The sequence below is a fragment of the Oryctolagus cuniculus genome, chromosome 1 (assembly GCF_051225735.1).
Source record: "Oryctolagus cuniculus isolate XC-2025 breed Fujian yellow rabbit chromosome 1, ASM5122573v1, whole genome shotgun sequence".
In the NCBI taxonomy this organism is placed as follows: Eukaryota; Metazoa; Chordata; class Mammalia; order Lagomorpha; family Leporidae; genus Oryctolagus; species Oryctolagus cuniculus.
Window position 1 is genome coordinate 228,121,017 of NC_142867.1, and position 24,464 is coordinate 228,145,480.

Here is a 24,464-nt window from a genome sequence, read left to right on the forward strand (position 1 = left end):
CTTCCAGTCCAGCTCTCTGCTGTGGCCCAGGAAGGCAGTGGAGGATGGCCCGAGTGCTTGGGCCCTGCACCTAAGATGAAGCTGGATAGGTAGGAGCTAGATCTCCAAAGACCTTGTGCTAATGAGCTTGATTTCTAGCTTGGAGTGACTCCTTGCTCTCACCTGAATCTGCAACATTATGGTACCTCTGACCTCTGAATATCTGGGGGATACTGAGGCCAGAGTGTACCTAGAAGGAACAAATTTTAAACACATGTATACAAATGCACTATGGACAATCGGAAAACTAAAATGGAATCATCCCAGGGATGTTATTTCCACAATGGAGCTGCACAGTGTAATTATTCTTATTAATCTACAGGGAGCCTACTTTAAAGTCATTAGTTCATTGTTTCTTTATAATCTGAATGATTCTCAGTAATTAAAGTTTTTATCAGTTACAGAATTCTCCATAGTGAGATGGAACAGCCGACTTCACATGCATTATGCTGTAAGCAAAAACTAACACTCATTAACAAGATTACCTATTGTGATTAAATAAATACAAACTGTTTGCAAAGTTTGTAAATGAATACAACAGCATAAAACTTACCACTTAGCACAAATCTTATTTCCTTCACTCTTCTAGCCCATGTAGGAGACGGGCAACTCCTCATTTTTCACGGCTTCCCATTTCCCCAGTGCATCGCCTAATAATCACCTATACCTCACTTTCTGCAGCTTTAGCTTACTCCAGTTGTGTCTGCTAGTAACGCCAAAGTCTGTGGACCAGAACTGCAGGGCCTGAGAGCAAGCCCGTGCCCTCTGCTTCGCAGGGCTTCACGTCACACAGTATAGCTTCTAGTAACGCATCAGGCCATAAAAGTCATGCACACTGTGAAATCTCAAGACAGCTGTTTTGTGGAAAACACATTCATTACATTTACAAAAAAGCTCTTAGATCATTAGTAAAGACTGCAGTTTAATTTATGGAGCCGGGTAAGGGCTACAAGGTTCATCAGTGATAAAACTAGAAAAGGGGAGAAGTTTCATCTGGCCTCAGACTGCAAAGTTCATGTCTAATTTGACGGGAGAGAATCAGACCACAGACTCTAGCAAACTTGGAAGGGAAGCCTACAGGTAGTTGGAGCCTGATGTCTGTCCCCCCAACTTCTGGAATAGAAATCCCACGTGAGACCCTGACCAATACTCATTCAGCCTATTCTGCCACCTCAGTTTACTGAAGAAAAATTCTCCTTCGAATATTTGAGTTTCAATTTGGCCGTTAATTTCGGGCTGCAGTTAAAAGGCACTAGCTGTCAGTCAGATCTCTCACCCAGTTCCCTCCTGAAAAGAAAAACTGACAGATCACAGGAGCTTTCTTTTGTAAACCAATTCTGGAACTTTCATGCTTCTTATTTGTTAGGTTAAAGGTTAAATTGCTGACCTGTGCCCTCCTGCTCAGCGGCCTTCCCCTTTTTCTGTAAAGCTTTATTTTGGGGCTGTATTTACATGGATTAGTCCCTTTTCACGCTAAGAAGGAATCTGTTCACAGCCAAAGCCTTAGTTCTGGTTGTACAAAAAGCAGCCACAATTATTCACCACCAGACAATGACCATATTGTGGATTTACAAAAAACCCACCCCAGCCATGGAAAGATCTGTTCTTGCTGCACAAAACAATAGAAGAAAAATCTTATCAAGCATTCAAGAGAAAGCAAACAAAGCAAGCCCACTGTGAACTTGATGAAGATGTCAAGCTCCTTTAAAATATATATATATAAATCCACAAAGAGGGGTTTTCTTGTAAAGTCTTGGGAGTGAGACTTTTTCTACTCTGAGTTTCCCTTTCTGGTTAACACAGTCAGGAGCAGCAAGACAGTGACAGCCGAGACCAGCAAGTGCTGCCATTTTCTAAGCACACTTAAAGACACTTTTTAAAACGCACACCACAAAGAGGCTTTCCATTCCAAATATTCTGCTTGCAGATGGTTCTCAAGTTATAGTACCACACTACGCACCACAGGCAAAACTCTCATCCCCACCTCTCAGCAATCAACATAGCCCTCCCCCAACCCTAACTTACTAACTCCTAATAAAAACGTTTTAAAGGCAATTGGGTTTAACTAAGCCATGGCTCCAACAAGGTTTCTTCATTTTACCCAAGAAGTGTTAGACACATCCTGTTCCTATGAGGTGGGTCTGAACGATGGTTTGGTCACAGAATCAGTCACCAGGAACATGCTGTGTTTGTAAGACAAGGATTTCACAGCTGCTGCAGAAGCAAAATCCAGTCCTAGGTCCTGGGTCCAGCTGTCCAACAAGACAGGAGGGCAAATACAAAGCATTTCTCCCATCAACAAATCTTTAGGTAGATAGATCCTGTTCTCTTTAGGCTAACGTGACCTAAATCCTCCCCAGCAGAAATGTTCCTCAAGCAAATTTAAAAAGCAAAACGTAATCAGTGATATATGCAGGCATTAACAGCAACTTAAGAATCCACAAAATGTAAGCTTTATTTTCAAGTCATAGTACTTTAATCCATCACAGAACAAAATATGCATTAATACAACAAGGTCACACTTTTTTTTTTGATCTCAGAAAATGACTCAGTTTAAATTTCTTACAGACTTCGGACTTAGAAAAGGCATTGTGTCTGAAACATGGTCATCTTCGGCACAGTCCTTCTCAGCCTTCTTCTTCCTCTCCACCCCCCCAACCCCAAACTCCAAGCCCCCCAAAAAGCAGAATATCAAAGATTTGGCCATCAAAGTCTACAAAATATTAGCCTGTCTTATTTTAAGAAAGGTTGAATTTATGTGCATAAGAGGAAACTGATTAATCAACTTATAAGCATTATTATAAGGAAACTGATCAAACTATAAAACTCAAAATTGAGTAAAATGTTTGTGATCAACATGAATGTCTTACTTTTTGTCATTTCAACTATACACCAGTTCTAACTATGTCAAATGGGAACATTTCAAACTGAAAAGTGGGGTTGTGGTGGAGGTGACTGGACTCGATCTCTTTTTCAAACCTGCCATAACATTTCATCTTTTTACAGCATTTTTAGGGTGGAAACAAGTGCTGTGAAAATGACAGTTCTGGCCAATAGTCCTTCAGCAATAACTTCAAAAACCATTTCCGGGGATGATCAGGCCACAGCGTCCCCCGCAGTTTGCTTACTTTGAATTAGAAAATTTATGATCACCAAGAAAATTAGGATGGCACTACAAGGACCAGGACACAAAGTAGGAAGCACTTAAACTCCTCACCAGCTTCGAGAAGGAACGAGATTAGGGCACAAGCTACACTCAGGGTCAATTCAAATGTAAATGCCTTGCTTCCTCTCAAACAATGATAAACTCCCTCAGAGTTAATAGTTTCTCCCTAAGAGATCCATCTCTCTTTTCAGCTTAGAGGTATGTTTTGGAGAAAAGGAAGAAACACATGGTGGGGCTTAGAGCAAAACCTTTTAAATTCTTTGTCATAAAAGCTGCAGAGTAAACTACATTTCCTTTACTAATCCTGCGAACACTTGTTAAACTCGAGTGTGCTGACAACTTTGCCACTGCAATCACATTTTGGTTTCTAACAAGTTTAAAAAAAATACTCTGGTTGTACTAAACTGTATTACCATCTTCCTTAAACACCAAGCGAGAATTTATGCTACCTTCACAAACTGTTGAAAGAGGCACTCCCTAGGGAGAAATAACTTTTGGCACATTGCATAGCAAAGCTAAAGTTACAAAAGCAAGCTACAATCTCTCTTTCACCACACATATATTTTCATTCTCTTTCTCCCTCTTTTCCCCTTTCCCCCTTACTCAAACGTGCCATGCCCTCCATAGGAAGCTGCGTGTGGGCCAAGGAACTCTTAAAAGACCAAAACTTTCTAGCCTGGAAAACTTGTAAATTAAGTATGTAAGTTTTCTTTAAATAGGCAAATGTTCCATTGTCAGTAGAAATATATTAACAAAATTCCATGTTGCTTCATCCAAAAATAACAGAAAATCATTATCAAGAGTTTCAAAGACTCTACAGACCTCCAAGCTATGAAAAATAATATAACTGTCTCTCTGTGCCAAGAGGCTCAAAGAGCAGAAAACAATGATTTGATGTGACAGGAGAAGAAAGAATACTATCTGGGCACTGTTAATTATTGTAGAGTTACTATTTTATTTAATCTTCACAGCAACTCTAAAAGATAATCATCATCAAACTCATATTTGCAAATGAGAAAACTCAACAAAAGATGAGTAACCTCCCCAAGGTCAGCTCTGTTAGCAGCAGAGCCCCAGTTCAGGCCAAGTCCACGCCTCTTCCTAGGACACCCCCACTGCTTCTACTCAAGGACAGGCTGTGGAAACAGCCGCAGTGACTCAAATGCTCATGATGCCAGACCACCAGGCAGCTTCCAAGGGGTGGCAGAAAAAGTCTAAAATATAGAAAGCACAGGCTGCCGCTGGCGGCTTATTGTGCTCTGGGAAGGCTGATGGACACGCGCTAAAAGGAGAGGAAAAGGCATTCCTCCTCGGCTGGCGAAGGGAATGTGAGTGCGCCTGCCTGTAAACTTTTCATCCTAAGCACATCTGCTCATAGAAAAGACAGAATCTAGTATTTAAGAAAAATCACTAGAAAGAAAACTTCAACACAACTCCTGCCTCTAACATAAACACTCTTCTCCCTAGATCTACCCACAGATTTCCCCTTTAAAAAAAAAAAAAAAAAAAAAAAGGAAAAAGACTTAGTAAACAGGGCAGCCATTCAACCCACTGGAAATGAGGGATACATCAACAATAAAACTCTTAACTCATTCACTCTTCCCACAAATATCTTCCAGAGGCCTACAACGTACCAGTCCCTGTCCTAGGTGCTGGGGACATATGAGTGGACCAAGTCAACTAAGATCTGTGCCCTTTAGAGTCTGACATTCTTTGAACACAAGTTCCCTCCAGCTGATCAGAATCCAGCTGATTAATAAAAGGAGAAATAAATATTCCTCTATGGCTTTGTAAATGCTTTTCCTTCTGCTGGAATGTGCCCTCCCTTCCCCACCACCTACCACATAGCAGGCTTGTAATAAATATTGCTCAATGAAGGACGATATCTAAAAAACAAAAATCTTTCAAAAACAAGAAAGGAAAACTGTATCAGCGGTCAGCTCGAAATATCCACTTTAAGTGGATCTAGACCTGAGCTTTGATCCTGCAGAAGGCCCAGAGAAGACCAAATAAAACCTGAGTCAACTCCATCTCCATTCAGCCGACACAAGAGAAATTAGGCCAGTTTGTTCCAGGGTCCACCCCAGGGATTAAGAACTGTTTGAAAAGCCTAAACGACTTGCTGAGGGGGCTGCTGGAGGCCAGAAACAAACTGGGGAAGCCTTCCCAGAGCCCCTGGACCTGAACTGCCTCGGGCCTGCTCCCAACGCCCTACCACCAAGTGCAGAGCAAGGAGGAGCCCATCTTAGGCACAGATAACATTTCCCCAGTTCAGACTCCTGATGAGCCTCAACTGAAGGATCAAAATCAACAAATCCAACTTGACTTTCAATGATCATTCAAACTGAGAATCACTCTAGACTTCTTATTTTTCTTATTTTCCTATTTAATCCTCACAATACTGAGATTATCATCACCACCTGCATTGCAGTTTAGGCAACTAAAACAGAGAAATTGGGTAATTCGCCCAAAATCACAGGGTGTATGTCTTAAGTGGGAGAGTCAAAATTTGAACCCAGAGGCTCTCATTCTAGAAACAATTTTCTCAACCAGATTTCACTGACTACATTTTGGGAGGCTTTGGAGGCAAATTTCTATTAATCAAAATATTTAGTAAAAATAAATAAATGAACAGGGAATAAAAGCTGACTTTCAAACTCATTGAGGGCCCTGATGAAAACACAGTATTTTCCATTTCAGGCTTTTGTAGAAAATCTTCCCCAAATACTTTTGTCTGTTTTCCTTTCATGGTAAGTACAACCCAACAAACGAATTGAAATTTCCTTTGATGTTCAAGAAGCCAATTCCATCATTCTGAGTCTCAGTGATCATTACTGCTGAGGACAAAAAACTGGGCTAAATATACACTATCGACCTTATTCCAGAAATGGGCTGTTTTAATAAATCTGATACTACCTTCTTTTCTTGGCATCTGACTCTTCTTACAAGTTTAAATAAAAACTCAAGAGAACTGAGGAATGATTGTTGGGTTCCTGTTAAAGTTTACCTGTAACATATCAGTGGAGGAAAAATATATATAGGTGGATCATTTTAAATTATTCCTGTGCCCAAAGTATGTTTCCCTGGAAACAACTTCTGAACTAATCCTGTATTTTTTGAAAAAGAAAACTGGTCAGATCAAGCAGTTTTCTTTTCATCAAGTTTTCATAAGTTTCACATAATTTCTATTATTCTAATATTTGAACCCTTTCAAAAAGAATTCAAGTTAACTATCAGAAAGAAGATTTACTCTCCTAATGACATCACAATTAAGGAAATTCTGCAGTTTGGGGTTTTACTGTTTTTTTTTTCTTTTTAAACTTAATGATGATGTTAAATTAAGTCACCAGAAGAATGACTAATTTGTACTAGTTCCTGTGCTAGGTATTTTAATATACATTATCTCTAATTTACAAAACAACCTGCCAAGGAGATGTAAGTTCCATTTAAACAAAGGGAAAACTAGAAGTCAGTTTAAATAACTCTCCTGAGGTCAAACAATTAGTGGGGAAAGAAATCTGAACCCAGGGCTGTCTGATTTCAAAGCCTGCAGACTTACAACTTTTTAAATACAAATTATCCACAAAGATACTTAATGGCATTGTTATAATCTAGACAGCAATTTATTTGCATCTTTTTCTCTTCAAATAAAGTTTCATGATAGCAAAAAATTCTAATGCCTAAGAACACATTAAAGGTTTGAAAAAAACAACAAAAAAACCCTGTCTTTAAATCTAGCAACTTATTAAAGTCCCCTGCCGGGCAAGGCAAGCTCATGGCGATACCTTTCAGCAAAGCTTTCTTTTTCTAATGAAAGCCTTAGAGCAGACCGCATGTTTTCAAGGTAACATAAAGAAGAAAATGCAAAATGTGTTGTGAAATAATACCAAAGAAGTTCAGAAGCTAAAATACAACTTCCTAAAGGTTTTTTTTTTTTAAGTCTCCTAAGCATTTAAAACATGAGGTCTAGTTCCTGTTTCATACAGAGGTAACACTCTACTGTCCACACAGTCTAGCACCTTGCCGAACCCAAAGCAAATGCTCAAAGTATAGGTGGTTGTGTACAACACAAAGACAGACCTTGGGGAAATCAGTCTTTCCAGAAAGCTGAAGAGCTAAAGTTTTAAACACTGAAACTTAATCATTCTAGCTATCAATCTTTCCAAACTAGATTACACATCTCATTCTTTCTTGAAAAGAGGGTTTTAGATATAGCATTTGCTTGATGGCTGCAGGGGACACCTGCTTTCTGCTGCAGCACCATGTTTTGCTTTAAGAATGACTGCTACAGGATCCAGATGGCACTGACGGTCCTGCTCCCCACTGCACCTACACATACACACACATCTCCTCCTCCAGTCATCTTACAGGCACCTACCCAGAGTCATGGGATGGTTCATAGACGGATATATATACATATCTGGGATATATATATTCCAAATGGAGCCTATTACAGACATCTTAGGAACATGGCTCAAAATAGTCTAACACATTCTTTTTCCATTTGGGTGATTACATTGGCAGAATATAAATTTGGGTCTGTTAGTAGCCATCAATGCCATTATATAGGGAATGCTTGCCCAGAAATGAATCCAACTCAGGAGATAGAGAACCAGGAGATAAAATACAGCAAATCTCTGAAAACATGAGTAGAAGATCTAGATCTGGCAAGACTCAAAGGCTCTGATACCACCACAGTGTTGGAAGCCAATAAATTCCTTCCCTTTTTTACTAATCAAATTAGATTCCATGGGGTTTCTATCATGTGCAATGAAAAGCATACTGATTATTGCAATGATTTAATGTCATCAACATGAATTGCTGTGCTGAGCAATAGAACACACAAAAAATTCCAAGAGTGTACAAATTTGTACTTATGGTACATGCTAAGAACTCTTCCATAAATATAGGACTCAAGGGCCGGCGCCGCGGGTCAATAGGCTAATCCTCCGCCTGCAGCGCCGGCACACCGGGTTCTAGTCCCGGTCGGGGCGCCGGATTCTGTCCCGGTTGCCCCTCTTCCAGGCCAGCTCTCTGCTGTGGCCCGGGAAGGCAGTGGAGGATGGCCCAAGTACTTGGGCCCTGTACCCCATGGGAGACCAGGATAAGTACCTGGTTCCTGCCTTCAGATCAGGATCAGCTCGGTGCGCCGGCTGCAGCGCGCTGGCCACAGCGGCCATTGGAAGGTGAACCAACAGCAAAGGAAGACCTTTCTCTCTGTCTCTCTCTCTCTCACTGTCCACTCTGTCAAAAAAAGAAAAAAAAAAATATATAGGACTCAAGAATTAGCGAATGGACTCTGAGAAATCCACTCTGGCTGCTTACTTTTCCAAGCTTCTTGTTTTCCAGCCATGTTACACTGATAACAGTTGCTAAATAGAGTTCCACACAGACATGAACTCTTGTCTTAAACAAAAATAATGACTTAATGTAACACCTCAGGCCACACTGTGGGGCAGTAAGTTAAGTCACTGTCTGCAGTGCCAATGTCCCACATAGTTCAGTCCCAATTGCTCTACTTCTGATCCAGCTCCCTGCTAATGCACCTGGGAAGGAAGCAGAAGATGGTCCAAGTGCTTGGGCCCCTGCCACCCACCTGAGAAACCTGGATGGAGTTCCAGGTTTCTGGTGTTGGCCTGGCCCAACTCCAGCCTTTGCAGCCATTTGGGGAATGACCAGCAGATAAAGCTCACTTGTTCTCACTATTTCTGTAACGCTTGCAAATAAATAAATCTTTAAAAAGAATACTAGTAATTCAACAAACTCATTGATTTCAATGAAGCCCTAAGACTGGTATTTGAAGGGAATTTATTTTTAAGATTTTATTTACTGGGGTGGGCGCTGAGTGCCAGCATCCCATATGGGCATCAGTTAGAGTCCCCAATGCTCCACTTTAGATCCAGCTCTCTGCAATGGCCTGGGAAAGCAGTAGAAGATGGCCTAAGTCCTTAGGCCCCTGCACCCCCATAGAAGACCCAGAGTAAGCTCCTGGCTCCTGGCTTTGTATTGGCGCAGCTCTGGCTGTTGCAGCCAATTGGGGAGTGAACCAGCAGGTGGAAGACCTCTCTCTCGACCTCTCCTTCTCTTTCTGTATTAACTCTGACTTTCAAATAAATAAATCTTAAAAGAAAAAAAAGATTTTATGTATTTATTTGAAAGGCAGAGTTACAGAGAGGGAGAGACAAAGAGATTTTTAAAAAAATATTCAACAGGGACTGGCACTGTGGCACAATAGGTTAAGCCTCTACCTGCAGTGCCAGCATCCCAAATGGGTGCTAGTTCAAGTACTGGCTCCTCCACTTCCAATTCAGCCCCCTACTAATGACCTGGGAAAGCAGCAGAAGATGGGCCAAATGCTTGGGCACCCGCACCCACCTGGGAAGACCCAGAAGAAGCTCCTGGCTCCTGGCTTAGGATCAGCTCAGCTCCAGTCATTGCAGCCATTTGGAGGGTGAATCAGTGGATGGAAGACCTCTCTGTCTGTAACTCTGCCTCTCAAACAGATATATAATTCTTTAAAAAATAAAATAAATACGCATAGTTTTAAAAATAAAAAAAAAATTCAACAGGGGCCAGCATTGTGGCATAACGGGTAATGCTGCCACCTACAATCACATAAGGGGAATGGTTCGTGTCATGATTGTTCCACTTCCAATCCAACTCCCTGCCATAGGCCTGGGAAAATCAGCCAAAGATGGCCCAGGAGTTTGAGCCATCTATTAGGAAGAGTTGGCTGAAGCTCCTGGCTTCAACCTGGCTCAGCCCTCACCACTGTGGCCCTCTGGGGAGTTAATCTCTTTGTAACTCTTTCAAACAAATAAATAAATTGGGACCGGTGTTGTGGTGTAGCAGGTTAAGATACCGCCTGGAGTGCTGGCATCCCATAAGAGCACTGATTTGAGTCCCAATTGCTCCACTTCTGATCCAGCTCTCTGCTACGGCCTGGGAAAGCAGTGGAAGATGGTCCAAGTCCTTGGGCCCCTGCACCCACATGGGAGACCGGGAAGAAGCTCCTGGCTTCGGATCGGTGCAGCTCCGGCCATTGCGGCTAATTGGAGAGTGAACCAGGGAATGGAAGACCTCTCTCTGCCTCTCCTTCTCAGTGTAACTCTGACTTTCAAATAAATATATAAATCTTTAAAAAATAAATACATTTTTAAAAAATAATAATTCAACGAACCCATTGCTCACATGGATTTCAAAGTTTAACATATCAATGAATTCCTCGACCACCTGAAAAGCCAAAGACATGTGTACCACAAGCATAAGAAAAGAACCACACTGTCATGACTGAACCAAACATTATAAGACTGCCATATAATTTATACCAAGATGGCCCCTGAATTGGACAGTTTAGTAACAAGAAAAAAATCTGGAGTTTGCTTCAAATAACTAAGCAATCAGAAAAGACAATATATGGGTCATTTAGTTACTTCCTAAGAACAGCAATTCAAACTCAATTTGAATCGCCAGTATAGGATAAGAAGAAGAATGAGCTTAAAGTAAGGATATGCAATTAATGAAATTCAAAGTGTGACCTCAGTAGAGAAAGGAAAAGTGACATAGGTCTATGGGAGATTTGAAGATACAAAATGCTCTATTTCTTAGGTTGAGGAGTGGGTATATGCAAATCAAAACCACAATGAGGTTTCACTGCACCCACGTTAGAATGGCTCTCATCCTGAAATCAAAAAACAACAAATGCTGGCAAGGATGTGGAGAAAAGTGTACCCTAATCAATGTTGGTGGGAATGTAAACTGGTGCAGCCATGTGGAAGACAGTATGGAGATACCTCAGGAAGCTGAATATAGGCCTACCATATGACCCAGCCATCTCACCCCTAGGAATTTACCCAAGGAAAAGGAAATCAGCATATGAAAGAGTTATCTGTATCTCCATGTTCACTGAAACTCAATTTACAATAGCTAAGATATGGAATCAACCCAGATGTTCATCAACTGAAGACTGGATAAAGAAATTATGGTATGCATACACTACAGAATACTATACAATGATAAAAAATGAAATCCTGCCATTTGTAACAAAATGGATGCAACTGGAAACATTGTACTTAATGAAATAAGAGTCACAAAAAGACAAATACCATATGTTATCTCTGATCTGTGGTAATAGAGAACCTAAAAGGCAATGTATAGGAACGAAACTGACACTTTGTGATGTGATGATTTTGAACAGTCTCTGTCTTAAGAGTTGAGGAACTTTTTTTGTTTTGTTTTGCTTTGTTTTCTTTATACTATTTGGTGAACTCTCTACTTAGTATAGGGTTAATCTTATGTGTATAAAATTAATTAGAAATAGATCTTTGTAAAAAATCAAACTAGGGATGGGAGACAGAGGAGGTAGAAGGGTGGGGGTGTGAGTGGAAAGAATCATAGCGTTCCCAAATTTGCATATATGAAATTTTTATTCCTTAAATAATTTTTTTAAAAAAGACAATATGGTATATGTACAGTATTGAAAACTACTCAGCCAAAAAAAAAAAAAAAATCCTTTCTCTTACAACAAAATGGATGCAACTGGAAAACATTTTTTTTTTTAGACAGGTAGAGTTACAGACAGTGAGAGAGAGACAGAAAGGTCTTCTTTCCGTTGGTTCACTCCCCAAATGGCTGCTACGGCCAGCAAGTTGCGCCGATCCGAAGCCAGGAGCCAGGTGCTTCCTTCCTCCTGGTCTCCCATGCAGGTGCAGATGCCCAAGCACTTGGGCCATCCTCCACTGCCTTCCTGGGCCACAGCAGAGAGCTGGACTAGAAGAGGAGTAACCGGGACTACAACCTTGTGCCCATATGGGATGCTGGCGCTGCAGGTGGAGGATTAACCAAGTAAGCCATGGCACCGGCCCCTTGGAAACCATTTTTCTTAGTGAAAAAAAATCACCACCACTCCCCAAAGAAATGTTAGTATTTAAAATCCTTTTCTTTCTCTCACTGTCTACTCTGTCAAAAAAAAAATAATAAAATAAAAATAAAATAAAATCCTTGACTTCTCCTGTATTTTAAGGTGATGATGCAATTAACACATACCAAAGTAACTTTGCCATTAAAAAATCTGAATCCTAATAAGTAGATCATTTTCCAATGATTAAAGTAGATGTCTAAAAAGTAAGAAAAAGAACAAAAAAAGAAGATACAAAATGTTCCATTTTCTAGGCTGAGGAGTGGATATATGCATATTCATTTATTTTTTAAAACTGTAAATATACAAATAATTTGGGCAAGAGTTTTCATAAATTTCCTTAAAAGAAAAAAAAATCCCAACTTCGTCTTTTAGACAAGTCACTTCCTATCTCTAAGCTTTAACTACTCAGTACTTGAGGATCTACGATATGCAGGTACTGTTGTAGCTACCAAAATATACAGGTACAAGCAAGACATGATTTCTGCCCTCTAGAGCCCTATGTTTCTTACCCATATAACAGGGTAATAATAATACTTCTTACTTCATTACATGGTGGGCAAAATTTATTACAGTGAATTCTTACCAGGCTCACCTCTAGTTTACAGAAATAATCATTATCATAGCAATCTTGAGGGGAAAAAAAAGAAGACAAGGTACAGTATAATTCTGAAAGTTGTACCTGCCTAGTTTTTAAGATTCACTTATATATTTACATATGTATTGACTTTAAAGGCAGAGTGACAAAGTCGGGGAGGGGGTGGGAAGAAGGGGGAGGCTGGAGACAAGCAGAGAGAAAGAGATCTCCCATCAGCTGGTTCACTCCTGGGCCATACCAACACCATGAGCCAGGAACTCGCTCAGGGTCTCCAACATGGGTGGCAGGGATTCGCGCACCCAGGCCACCAATCCTGCCACTAATCCCAGGAGCATTAACAAGACGCTCTATTGGAAGCACAGTGTAGCCAGGACTAGAAGCAGGTGCTCTCACATGGGATGCAATTATCCCCAGTGGCAGCTTAACCAACTGCACCACAACACCTGCCCCAGGACCTGATTTCTTTTTTTAATTAATTTTGTGTTAAGAATTATTTATTTGAGGGGCCGGCACCATGGCTTACTTGGTTAATCCACCTGAGGCGCCGGCATCCCATATGGGCGCTGGTTCTAGTCCCGGTTGCTCCTCTTCCGGTTCAGCTCTCTGTTGTGATCTGGGAGGACAGTGGAGGATGGCCCAAGTGCTTGGGCCCCTGCACCCGCATGGGAGACCAGAGAGAAGCACCTGGCTCTTGACTTCAGATTGGTGCAGCGCCGGCCTTGGCAGCCATTTGGGGAGTAAACCAACGGAAGGAAGACCTTTCTGTCTCTCTCTCTCTCACTGTCTATAACTCCATCTGTCAAATAAATAAATAAAATCTTTTAAAAAAATTATTTATTTGAAAGCAAAGTAACAGAGATGGAGAAACTGAAAGAGAAAGACATCTTACACCTGCTGGTTTACTTCCCAATTGGCCGCAACAGCCTGGGCTGGGCCAGACTGAAGCCAGAAGTCCAGAACTCCATCCAGGTCTCCTACTGGGGTGGCAGGGACCCAAGTACTTGGGCGATCATCTACTGCTTTCCCAGGCACATTAGCAGGGAGCTCAATTAAAAATGGAGCAGGCAGAACTCAAACCAGTGTTTCAATATAAGATGCTAGTGTTACAATTGATGGGTTAACCACAGCACCACAATACCAGTCCATCATCTGACTTTTTAAAGCCTGTTTTAAAAGTACAAGATGAGTTTCCATGCTTCTATTGCAAACAAGATTTTTTTCTAGGGTCCAGTGTTATGGTGTAGTGGGTAAAGCCGCCACCTGAGACCTGGCATTCATTCCATATAAGCCCCAGTTTGTGGCCTCGATTCAGGTCCTGGCTATTCCACTTCCAATCCAGCTCCCTGCTAATGGCCTGGGAAAAGCAGAAGATGGCCCACGTGCTTGGGCCCCTGCCACCCACGTGGGAGACCTGGAAGAAGCTCCTGGCTCCTGGCTTCAGCCTGGCCCAGCCAACTGGAGAGTGAACCAGCAGACAGAAGCTCTAGATCTCTCTGACTCTCTCTCTCTCTCCCAACTGCAGAATGAACCAGCAGATGGAAGATCTCTCTCTTACTGACTTTCAAATAAATAAATCTTCTTTCAAATAAATAAATAAATCTTTAAAAAAAACAAAGAAAAAAGATTTTCCTAACTGGTATGTCAGGTACTTACAGCCTGGAAAAATTTAAAAAGTCTATTTAATAACTCATGTCTTTTAGGTGAGTGGCAATTTGTCTTAACTGATCTACTAAGAATCAGGATCCATACTTTAATACTCAATAAGATGGATTCATTTTAACTGGAAAATTAAAAGGAAAAAAAAAAAAGAAATGTTGAAGTAATAGTTCTGACTCATCAAAAAACTACGAATCGGGGTCGGTGCTGTAGTGCAGCAGGTTAAAGCCTCAGCCTGCAGCACTGGCATCCCATATGGGCACCGGTTGGTGTCCCAGCAGCTCCACTTCCGATCCAGCTCTCTGCTATGGCCTGAGAAAGCAGTAGAAGATAGCCCAAGTCCTTGGGCCCCTGAACCCGCATGGGAGACCTGGAAGAAGCTCCAGGTTCCTGGCTTCAGATCAGCTCAGCTCTGGCTGTTTCGGTCATTTAGGGAGTGAACCTGCAGAATGGAAGACCTCTCTGGCCAGCACTGCGGCTCAGTAGGCTAATCTTCCGCCACTACTCCATGTTCTAGTCCCAGTTAGGGAGCTGGTTCTGTCTCGGTTACTCCTCTTCCAGTCCAGCTCTCTGCTGTGGCCCAGGAAGGCAGTGGAGGATGGCCCAAGTGCTTGGGCCCTGCACCCATTTGGGAGACCAGGAGGAAGGAAGCACCTGGCTCCTGGCTTCGGATCAGCGCAGCGCCATTTAAAAAAAAAAAAAAAAAAAAAGACCTCTCTGCCTCTCCTTCTCTGTGTAACTCTTTCAAATAAGTAAAAAATAATTCTTAAAAAAAAAAAAAAAAAAGAAACTAAGAATCCCTTGTACCACACATGAATAAAACCTCCTCTCCCCTGATTTTCTGCACAAGCCAGATTTCTATTCCCTCATATTAATGTTACCTGACTAAGCACCAAATGTGCAGCTAATATTAGGTAAAATTATTTTTTGGAAGATGCCACAGGATTGAGGATGAAACATGGCTCTACAACTTGGTGTTATTCAGCCTGGGGAAGTTAACCTCTTTGATCCTCAGTTTCTTAAACCTATTTTTAGAGTGTTTTTCAAGGCTGAAGAAAGTAAACAAGGCCAGCATTGTGGGGCAGCAGGTTAGCTACCACTACAATGCCAGCATCCCAAGTCACAGTTCAGGTCCCAGTCCCAGCTTCCTGCTCACGTGCCTGGGAAGGCAGCAGAGTCATAGCAAGCTTCAAGAATGGTAACAAACTACCATTTCTTGAGTGCCTAATACATCCCAGTCACTTTTCTTACTATTTTTTCAGATTATTTATTTGAAAGGCAAAGCAACGAAGAGGGAAAGAAACAGAGAGAAATCTTTCATCCACTGGTTCACTGCCCAGATCAGGTCAAAGTCGGGAGATCTACCCAGGTATCATACAGGGGTGGCAGGGGACCAAACACTTGAGACATCTGCTGCTGCCTTTCCAGGAGTATTAGCAGGGAGCTGGATTGGAAGTGGAGCACCCAGGACTCAAACCACCACCACTTGGGATGTCAGCAACTGCAGGCAGCGGCTTAATTCACTGTGCCACAATGCCTGCCCTAAAAGACTTTTTTAAAGACATTTATTTATTTATCTGAAAATCAGAGTTACACAGAGAGAGAAGGAGAGGCAGAGAAAGAGGTCTTCCATCCGCTGGTTCACTCTCCAGTTGGCTGCAACGGCCGGAGCTCCACCAATCTGAAGCCAGGAGCCAGGAACTTCTTTCTGGTCTCCCATTTGGGTTCAGGGACCCAAGGACTTGGGCCATCTTCCACTGCTTTCCCAGGCCACAGCAGAGAGCTGGACTGGAAGTGGAGCAGTCAGGACTCAAATGGGCGCCCATACAGGATTGCTGGCAATGCAGGCGGCGGCTTTACTTGCTACACCACAGCGCCAGCCCCAAAAGTCATGTTTTTTAAATGCTGACTAATGCTGGGCATCCACTGTGACCACAGATTCAGGGGAAGCTCCCTGACCACAAATACAATCCCATGAAATGAAAGCAAAGTCCAAAGTAATAAATCTTGCTCTGAATACCCCAAAGACATAGTTTTCTTTAGGATACCACTAATACAGAAACACAGTCATTTAAGATAGATTTTAAAGTTGTTTTGTTTTGAAGGTTGTGGCTCAATACCAGAGTAGGTGAAAAACTCAGCTACCAAAAGACCATGCCCCACACATTCCCTTCTCGGAGTTCCCACAAAAGGTTTCTCAAGTTGACCAGCTCCTCCTTTTTACCAAGTGGCCATTGGGCTAATACATCCAAAACACTCTAATAGGAGCAGACACAGCGGGAAGCTAGCCTGCTGAGTGGCCCTGAAGAGCCAATGCCGCCACTCTCCAAGGGCTAAGCACCTTCCCGAGAAGAGCGCTAGCAGTGGGTTCTGGGATGCCAGCTGTACCGAGACACTGATGCTGGAAATGCATCCCAGAGTTTCTGCATGGCCAGTTTCACGGGACCTCGCAGGCAGATCTGTCTTGCAAGAGCACCCTCTTCTGAGACCTTGTATCACACGGGCAGAATTCAACCTTGGCAGCTTTGGTTTCCTGCGATCCTGACAGGAAGGTAGGTTCCTGAACAAATATACCAATTAGAGTACACAAAAAAGAATGTGACAAAAAAGATTTAAAATCTTAAGGACAAAGTAGATCAAAGATCTACTCAGAATGGTCCAGTTTCTTCATAAAGCATCGAAATCAAATACTTAAGTGACAGGCAAGATGTCTGCTGGCATCACTCACTGGAAAGTCCTGGAAACAATCTAAAGATCTAATTATAGTAAACATAGCACATAAACTCAATATCACAATTCACAGCAACTAAAAGGACTTTCATAAGCCAGTATTAATTATTTTAGGGAAAGCTTAATGATTAACTGGGAGAAGAAAACAGAATACATACATAGTAAGAGTTTGGAAAAAGTGTATGTATTTACAGACACACACACAGAGGAAATAAATATATCAAAACATTAACAGTAGTTACCACTAAGTAGTTTTTCTCTATGATTTTTTAAGTTTTTAAATTTTATATATACTCTACAACTCATCAGAAAACAACCTAATAATTTAAAAATAGAAAAACACACATACCATGATAATCTGCCAATATATATTCAGTAACTTGAGAAAAATTTTAGTATACATTTTTAATTTGCAATGAGAACATACCACAGTACAAGAAAAATTTTAAGAATGAAATGCCCAAAGAAGTTTATAGAACAAAATGTATACCAAATCCTCCAATTAAAGACCCGTGAAGCAGTTTCAGTGCTTTCTAACCCAACTTCTCACAGCAGGGAATTAACCCTTCTAGGTGGAGGCAGCAAACTTCAAAGAGCCGATTATGCCTAGACTCTAGTACTGTGTAAAGTGGGTAAAGTTTATATCTATGAAGGCTCAGATACTGTGGCACAGATCGGAGATGAAGATGCAAGGAACAAGGACTAACTGAAAGGTAGAGTCTTCATAATCATCTAAAATAGCAAAAATAATGTCTTAAGTAATATCATAAAAAGGCAAGCAGGAAAAGTTTTAATAAAAGCAAATAAGAAAATGTAGAAGCAGACAAAAGCAATCTAAAAATCAAAGACTGACAGTGGTAACAGCAAGGAGGAAATCTGACCAGTTCCAAAGAAAGCAAGTGGAGATCACTGGGAAGCGTTCCATTCAGTGTTGGGGTCTTAACACGATTTATAAGTAGAACTGGGAGGTCACAGGTTTCTTCTAGGGACTTCATGAGAGTCTCTTCAGAGCACAGAACTTGGGAGGGAAGCTTTATAATGCATACTTTTACTAGCATAGACATCAAAAGCAATCAGCAGAAGAAAGAACCATCCTTAAAGTTTAGTAATATCTCTTACCAGCCTTTCTCAAATCTGGCAACTTTTTACCATGAGGTAATTTTTCAATTATGATCTGAAGTACTTAATCACTTTATAAAATATGTTTTAGGGAAAGGTGCAGCATATTTTAGTAACCCAGTTTTATTTAGCTTCCCAATTTTTAAAAATCACAGATGAGAAACCAAATTTAGAGTTTAACTTTTCTGGATATGAATCATGTAATAGAAAACTAAGACCTTCAGTAGATTAAAGACTTAAATGTAAAAGATGCAACAATAGATCTCTTAGAATAAAATATCAGAAACATGCTTACATCTGCAAGAAAATATCAATAAATTATACTATAGTAAAACCAAGAAGTTTTGATCAAAGACACCATAAGTGAAAGACAAACAAAAGAGAAGATATTTGCCACACATATAACCAGATAGTAATACATAAAGAATGTGTTACTAACCAATCAGGAAAAGGTATAAAACTCAGTCTTAAAAATGAGCAAGATACTTGAACAGGCACTTTGTAAAAGTAGATATTCAAGAGGCCAGAGGGCATATGAAAGAGTGCTCAATCTCATTAGTCAGAAAAATACAAATAAAACTCCTGCATAACTATCAGGTTAGCCAAAGTTAATCCTGATGGATGAAATCACAGAACAATAAGGACTACCAAATGCTGCAGGTGGGACCGTAGAATAACATAATCAACTGGAAAACAGTTTAACATGATCCAGTAATTAGATGTTATAAATCCTGTGGAAATGTACGCTTTTGTGCAACAGGGTTTATGTATAAGAAAGATCACAACAACATGGCCTGTAATAGCTAAAAGCTGCAAACTTCAAATGTTGTCAGTAGTAGAATGGATAACTAATGATACACATAACTCTACAACATATTATACAGAAAGGAAACTGAATGGCTGCAATTAAATACAACATACAGTATCCTTACAAACATAATCAAGAAAAAAAAAAAACAGCAAAACTACATTCAGAACAATTGTATTTAGGGGAGGACACTGGCCTAGTGGTTCAGATGCCCACATCTCACATGGTAGTACTGGGGTTCAATAGCCAGCTCCAGCTCAACTGCAGCTTCCTTCCACACAGACCCTGGGAAGCAGCAGGTGACGGCTCAAGTACCTGGGTCCAGGTCACCTGCCTGGAGGCTTGGATTGAGCTCCCAGTTCCTGGTTTTAGCCCTACTCTGGCTAGGCCATTGCAGGTGTTTGGAGGAATGAACCAGTGGATAGGGGAGGAGGCAGTGTTGTGGTAGGTTAAACATGCCACCTATAGTACCTGCATCCTGCCCACAGCACCAGTCTGTGTCCCAGCTGCTCCACTTCCAATCTAGCTCCCTGCTAACAATCCAAGCGTTTGGTCCCCTGCCACTCACTTGAGAGACCTGGAAGAAGCTCCTGGCTCCCAGCTTTGGCCTGGCCTAACCCTGGCCGTTGTGGCCATCTGGGGAGTAAGCCAGTGAACAGAAGACCTCTCTCTCTCTCCGTCTCTCCCTCTGTTAACTCTTTCAGATAAATAAATAAATATTAAACAACAAAAAATCATCAAGAGGGGAGTACTCTCTCACTCTTGAATAAGTTTTATTTATATAAAATTCAGAAACAACTAAATTATATTTTTCAAAGATATATGTTTGTAGTAAAACTATAATGAGAAACAAAGAAATGATTATGATAAAAATCAGAATAGTAATTACCTCTGGAGAAAGAAAGGCAGGGGCCCCTGGGGTGATGGGCAAGCCTACCTCTAACATTTACAGGGCTCAGCAATTATACAAATGCAGACCACAGGCCGTGTGTCTAGATACTTGAAATTATAAAACAAGTTGGGGCCAGAGCTATGGCATAGCTAGTAAAGCCACTGCCTGCAGTGCCAGCATCCCGTTTGGGAGCCAGTTCAAGATCCGCCTGTTCCATTTATGATCCAGCTCTCTGCTATGGCCTGGGAAAGCAGTAAAAGATGGCCCAAGTGATTGGGTCCCTGTACCCATGTGGAAGACCCAGAAGAAGCTTCTGGCTCCAGGCTTCAGATCAGCTCAGCTCCAGCCATTGTGGCCATTTGGGGAGTGAACCAGTGGATAGAAGATCTCTCTCCCTCTCTCTCTCTGCGTCTCTGTAATTTGCATTTCAAATAAATAAAATCTTTTTAAAAAAATTTATAAAACAAGCTTACAAATGATTAAATATGTTCCATACTCCTATCATGACAAACATATCTTTAGAACTTCCTGGAAGGCCATATTCATAGTCAGAATTTTTGGATTCCCTAGAGTTCCCAATGCGAAAGTGGTGGTGCAGGAGAACCTGACCTCTGGCTCACTTTCCATTGCTCCCTTCTGCATCCTGCTCTAAATGGAACAAACCTGACATTCAAGCGTGGAGTTGACTTCCTTACAAATCTGAGCTCTATTTCAAACTCTACTCCCCACCAACAGTGTCCCTTCAGTCAACCCACAGGCCTGGGTGTGTACCCACTAGCAGCACAGTTTTATCCTCAGGATGATAGGCGCCAGAGGAGAGATTCACACAGGCTCTAGAAATAAAATCACAGTTTTGGGGCAAGGAATTCTGAGTCCCATGGAATGGGGCACTGTCAGAGGAGGGTCAAGGCAGCTCCCTCTAAATCACTAGGCCAGGGAAGAGGTACTAGGGGCCAGGACTCATATTTCCACAGGACCAGCAACATTCTATTTTTTAGTCTGGATAGTAGTGACATAGCCATCACTCTATAATAATTTGTTAAACCATACACATAGGCCGGCGCCACCACAGCTCAATAGGCTAATCCTCCGCCTGCAGCGCCGGCACACCGGGTTCTAGTCCTGGTCGGGGCGTCGGATTCTGTCCTGGTTGCTCCTCTTCCAGGCCAGCTCTCTGCTGTGGCCTGGGAAGGCAGTGGAGGATGGCCCAAGTACTTGAGCCCTAGCACCCGCATGGGAGACCAGGAGAAGCTCCTGGCTCCTGGCTTCAGATCAGCGTGGTGCGCCGGCTGTAGCGGCCATTGAAGGGTGAACCAACGGAAAAAAAAGGAAGACCTTTCTCTCTGTCTCTCTCTCACTGTCCATTCTACCTGTCAAAAAAAAAAAAAAAAAAAAAAACCATACACATAAGTTCCATGCAATTTTTCCATAAAGGGACAGATATCATGTACCCGAGGGGTCACTGTTGAGATGTTTCTGTCAAACATCCATAACCTGAAGCTCATCATGAGGAAGTCATTCAGACAAATTCATGGACTTTCTTCAAAACAAACTAAAATCTTCAAAAATCATGTCAGAAATGTCAAAGAAAGGACACAAAACCATTCCAGGCTAAATACCTATAAAAACTAAACAGACTGCATAGTCTTGGATTGGGGTCTGGATCAGAGGAGAAAACAGGGTAAAGGACACTACTGGGACAACTGACTAAACTGCAGTGTGAAAACTGGTCTTCCATCAATCCTAAATTTTCTGATTTCAGTAACTGTGCTAGGGTCATATAAGAAAATGTCCTTATCTAGAGAGATACATCCTGAAGGGGTGAAGGGTCATGTCTACAATATATTCTTAAATGGTTCAGCGAAAAGCACACTGCAGGGCAGGCATTGTGGCTCAGCAGGTTAAGCACCAACTGACATGCCTGCATCCTATACCAGGGCATGGCTTTGAGTCCTGGCTACTCCCACTTCTGATCCAGCTTCCTACTCCCGCATTCTAGGAGGCAGCAGATAACGAACAGCTCCAGTACCCATGTGGGAGACCAGGATGGAGTTTCTGGCTCCTGGTTTTGGACTGGCCCCGTCCTAGACCTTGAAGGCATTTGGAGAGTAAACCAGTACATGGAAGCTCAAGAGCACACGTGTTCATGCATGCTTGCTCACTCCATTACTCTGCCTTTAAACCAGATGAACATAAATAAGTAAACTAAAAAAAGAAAAGGTATGTGTGTAGGGGTGTGTGTGTGTGTGTAGTGATAAGCAAACAAGGCAAAATACTAAACAACTGGTGAATCTAAGGAAAGGGAATATGCTGGACTATTGTAAACTTCTGAAATATTTTCAAAATAAAATTCAGATTAAAAAATAAACTTCAGCTGGCATTGTGGCATAGTGGGTTGGGCCACTGTCTGCAACACTGGCATCCCATATAGGTGCTGGTTCAAGTCCTGGTTGCTCCACTTCCTATCCAGCTCACTGCCAGTGCACCTGGGAAAGCAGCAGCAGATGGCCCAAGTGCTTGGGTCCCTGCACCCACAGGGAGATCCAGATGAAACTCCTGCCTCCTGGCTCCTGGCTTCAGCCTCACTCAGCCCTAGCCATTGTGGCCTTTTGAGGGATGGAACACCAGACAAAAGATCTTGCTCTCTATCTTTACCTCTCTACCTCTAACTCTGCTTTTCAAATAAATCCTAAAAAAATAAAGGGTCAAACGTGAAGGGAATTTCTGTGGGATAGAATGAAAACTTTCAATTTTGTTCATTCTTCCATCTCATCTGTACACTTTAAATTTTGTTTCATAATGAAAAACATTAACTTCAGCTTTGGGAGGAAAACTCCTTGAACATTAAAAAGAGGGAGACGCTGATAACTGTTAATGTTTTGTCCTTAAATCACAGCCATCATCATGCGGTTGCTCGGGGAAGTCAGCCCACACAACCGCTACTACACATTCACAGCTGGTAACGGATACTTCTAAACCCAGTGGTTGCCATGCATAACAAGAGCATGACTTAAAATGGATGCGAACTTTCTTCTTCTAGAACAACCGTAAATCTGTAATATGTTGCACGGCCTTCAAAATGTAACACAGGAGGTAGAGAACAGCTCACATCTGCTATTGAGGTTCATTCATTTTAATCAATATTGGTGACATTGTGCACAGCCCCGCAAAGTGACACGGAAAGATGTATGCAATGTGGTCAGTGCCCTCATGAAGGCAACTTAGAAGAGCAAAAAGGATTTACAACAAAAATGCTGGCTCCTAATGCTCAATAGCTATACAATCTTGGCAAGTTATTTCCCTTCTCTGAGATTCTGTTTTCTTATAAGCATAATAGGGATACCACCAAGCAATCTTTATGGCTTTTATGGTGGGGCCGGTGCTGTGGCAGAGTGGGTAAAGCTGCCACCTACAGTGCCAGCATCCCATAAGGGCGCCGGTTCAAAACCTGGCTGCTCTACTTCTAATCCAGCTCTCTGCTATGGGCTGGAAAAGCAGTAAAAGATGGCCTAACTGTGTGGGTCCCTGAACCCATATGGGAGACCTGGAAGAAGCTCCTAGCTCCCAGCTTCAGATCAGCGCAGCTCTCGCTGTTGTGGCCATTTGGGGAGTGAAACAGCAGACCAAAGACTTCTTTCTCTGTCTCTGCCTCTCTGTAACTCTGCCTTTCAAATAAATAAATCTTTAAGAAAAAAATAAAAGATTTGTTTGGTAAGGATTGACAATACAGATGCAAAGCATGGAGGATAACAGAACAACAGTCATTCAATAAAAGATAGTTGTGTGGGCTGGGAACATGGTGCAGTGACTTAAGATGCCACTCACGACTCCAGTACCCCATGTTGGAGAGGTAGTTTGAGTCTCCCTTCCAATCCAGCTCCCTGCTAATGTGTCTGGGAGAGCAACAGAACATGGCCCAAGTATTCAGATCACCCATATGGGAGATCTGGATGTTAATTCCTGCCTTGTAGCTTCAGCCTGGCCCCAGCCCTGACCAGTGTGGCTGCTTGGCAAGTGAACCAGTGGATGAAAAAATCTCTGTTTCTCCCTCTTTCTGTCACTCTGCCTTTCAAATAAACAAAATAAAATCTTAAATACATACATATATATATGTAGTAGTATTTATGATTATAACAATCCAATTAAAATAATAAAATCAAAATATGCCCCAAGTTGTAAAGACACTTAAGGCATAACTACTGTTGGAATCCTGATTACTCCAAATTCCCCATGCAAAATAAATTCACTCTCCCTAAACACCAACTGATACAGGTACGGTGTTTATGTATGTGGACCAAGCGTCCTTAACACACCCTTTAGTAAAATGCATCACTCTCAGGCAATGAAAACAAAAATCATAAAATTAATTTTCTCAATCAGGAAGAAATGAAGGTCAGGAATTGATACATACACAGCCTGCACAAAACACCCCAACCTCATCTAAGACACAGTAGTCCAGAAATACATATCCAAAAAGTTGAAGCTATATAACGCATATCCTTCAACTAATTCCCAACCTTCTTTAACCAGTAAACATAA

The 24,464-nt window shown here is 41.7% G+C and overlaps 1 protein-coding gene across 7 annotated transcripts in view; it reads right to left on the minus strand.

Moving 5' to 3' along the window:
• The window catches only part of DENND1A (DENN domain containing 1A), a 555,776-nt gene that overhangs the window by 476,274 nt on the left and 55,038 nt on the right, over positions 1–24,464 (minus strand). The window lies entirely within an intron of this gene.